General features: G+C 41.8%; 1 pseudogene; it reads left to right on the top strand.

Moving 5' to 3' along the window:
• The first annotated feature begins 530 nt into the window (after positions 1 to 530).
• LOC141937289 (olfactory receptor 4S2-like) lies at positions 531 to 1,457 on the top strand (annotated as a pseudogene).
• The last annotated feature ends 1,432 nt before the right edge of the window (positions 1,458 to 2,889 follow it).

Here is a 2,889-nt window from a genome sequence, read left to right on the forward strand (position 1 = left end):
AAAAGTCCCTAACTTTCCCATCTTCCTCTCTAGGCTTTACTTTGTGGCTTTGAGAGCAATTTTGGGTTTTCTCCATTTCCGTGTTTCCTGTGGATGTTTGACCAGTTTTTGCTTGCACAAGAGATTTTGCTGTAAATTTAAATAGGCACTAGATAATTTGAATTAACTGAATCATTCCACAGAAGTGCTCAGATGACCTTCACAAACAGGGAGAACTGCTTGTGTTTTTATTGGGCAGGACTTGCCATGGTCATTTTTAACAGCAGTTGCCTGGGAATGTTTTGATACTAGGATGAATCCCATACAGATAGTTTGTTTCTAAGAGGTGCCTATTTTTGGTGAAACTCTAAAGTAAAAACCAGCAAAAAAAACACTTCATAAACTTAATACTAATCCTGTCTATTTCTTAGTGTGCATGCAATTCTGATAAAGAATTCATTTTTAAGAATGAAAAAACCTGATGAATCATTTGTCTTTATTTTTCCATGTGCCCAGGCTGTGTATTGCATATCGCCACCCAACTGAGTAACATGGAGAATGCAAGCAGTGTGAAGGAATTCATTCTTCTGGGCCTCTCAGAGAACCAAAGCGCACAGAAAATACGTTTTGTGATGTTTCTGTTCTTCTATATGATTACTGTGGCAGGGAATCTGCTCATTGTTATCACTGTAATTAGCAGTCAGTGTCTGAACTCCCCCATGTATTTCTTCCTCTGCTACCTGGCCTTTCTAGATATCTGTTACTCTTCCATCACAGCTCCCAAAACGATTGCTGACTTCCTTGCTGAAAATAAAACCATCTCCTTTGTGGGTTGCATAGCACAGCTGTTTGGGGTACATTTCTTTGTCTGCACAGAGTTCTTCATCCTCAAAGTGATGGCCTAGGATCGCTACGTGGCCATCTGCAGACCTCTCCACTACACCACCCTCATGATCAGGTGCGTGTGTGTGGCCGGATGGTGATTGGCTCATGGGTAGGAGGCTTTGTGCGCTCCATAGTGCAAACTCTTCAAACCTCTCAGCTCCCTTTCTGTGGCCCTAACAAAACTGACCACTACTTCTGTGACGTCCGCCCTCTATTACAACTGGCCTGTACCGACACCTACACTGTGGGCATCATTGTTGTTGCCAACAGTGGAATGATAACTCTGAGCTGTTTCTTCATCCTGGTCATGTCCTCCATTGTCATCCTGGTTTCCTTGAAGTCAAATATCTGAAGGGTGGCACAAGGCCCTCTCCACCTGTGGGTCCCACATCACTGTGGTGATTCTGTGCTTTGCACATTCATCTACATACGCCCATCTAAATCTGTTGGAGGACAAGAGCGTGGCAGTGTTTTACACTGTCATCATACCCATGCTGAACCCACTCATCTACACGCTAAGAAATAAGGAGGTGAAGAGTGCCATGAGAAAACTGTGGAGTAGAAAAGTGGGAAGTGAAAACGGGAAGGTGTAGAACTGTGGTAACATTTCCAAAGGATCAGAGAAAATCAAGCATCTTTCACTATAATTTATTTTGTGAAAATTCCCCAAGAACTGCCTTTCAAAGAACAGCTTGTTAGCTCCTGTTGTAATTAGGAAGACACCAAAGATTCATCTTTTGATTTGAAAGAAATTGTGAGCTCTGTGACAAACAGGCATTCTCTTTCTATTCTCTTGTCAACTAGTGCAGGCCCAGGCCTGGGGCTCCTGAACACTAACGGAAACATCAGTGTTTAAATAAATACTATTAAAATGCTGAAAATTTTGTCCAGGTAGAGCATCCCATTACTCAGATATAAACTTTCAGATGAACTCCATCTGCTCTGTAACCCATTCAGCCAGGAACACAGAGGTCTATGGTCACATACTGCTGGAATTTCTGCTTGCAGTAAATGTCTTTTTATGAGAACCACATTGTGGTATCTTGAATCTATGAGTTAGCAGTTAAAAATCTGATATTAGGTGCTGGATGGGTCATTTGCTGATGTAGATGAGAGGAGGTAAACTTCTCCCCTTCTCCTGCCAGTGAAACAAATCCTTCCTGCAGTGTTTAAGGCCAGGTTGGACGGGACTTTGAGAAACCTGATCTAGTGAAAGATACCTCTGCCTGTGGCAGGGGGGTTTGGACTAGATGATTTTCAAAGGTTCCTTCCAACCCAAACTATTCTATAATTCTATCTACTTCACCTATCACTGATGCCATCCTTCCAACCATCCCCTCTATCCTTCAGCTCTGACTCAAGATTTTTATTTTAATGTTTAGACTAATACGGAATCATAGATCTAATGAAAGACACCTTTCTGACTGTAGGAAATGAAGGAGTCACCAAAGAAGGCATTTAGATGTGCAATTTCATTTATCAATGGAAAAAAGAAAGAATTGCTTAGAGACTATTCCAGTATGCAAGACAACTCCTAGCCTGACAGAGCACATTTACACACACACACAAGGGAAGAAGGTGTTTGCCATGGGAACAGCTGGTACCCCTACTATTGCAGGAGGGAAGAGAAGAAACATGAGGATGAAAAACCAAACCTGTTCGGTGCCAGTCAAAGCTGTCACTGGGTGAGAAGCTATAGCAGCCTGGGGTCTCCATCTGAGGAGCACAATGAGACAAGAGACCCTAGTCCCTACGTTGCCTGCAGAAAAACCACCAAATCAGCTGAGTGAGGAAGGAGAAGCCCTGCTTGGTTGCATCCAAAAGTAACTGAAGCTCTTTTATTTCTCCACTTACATTCCCTATAAACACCTGCAGCTGTGTTACATGTTAATGTGACTTATGTAGGATTGAAGGTTACAAGGTGTTCCCAGCCTAAGCTAGGGCTATATAACTATATATAATATATATGCACAAAACTATACCTATATATATATTAAAAATAGATTTTTTTTTTTTTTAAATGCT

Source organism: Strix uralensis, chromosome 39 (assembly GCF_047716275.1).
Source record: "Strix uralensis isolate ZFMK-TIS-50842 chromosome 39, bStrUra1, whole genome shotgun sequence".
NCBI lineage: Eukaryota > Metazoa > Chordata > Aves > Strigiformes > Strigidae > Strix > Strix uralensis.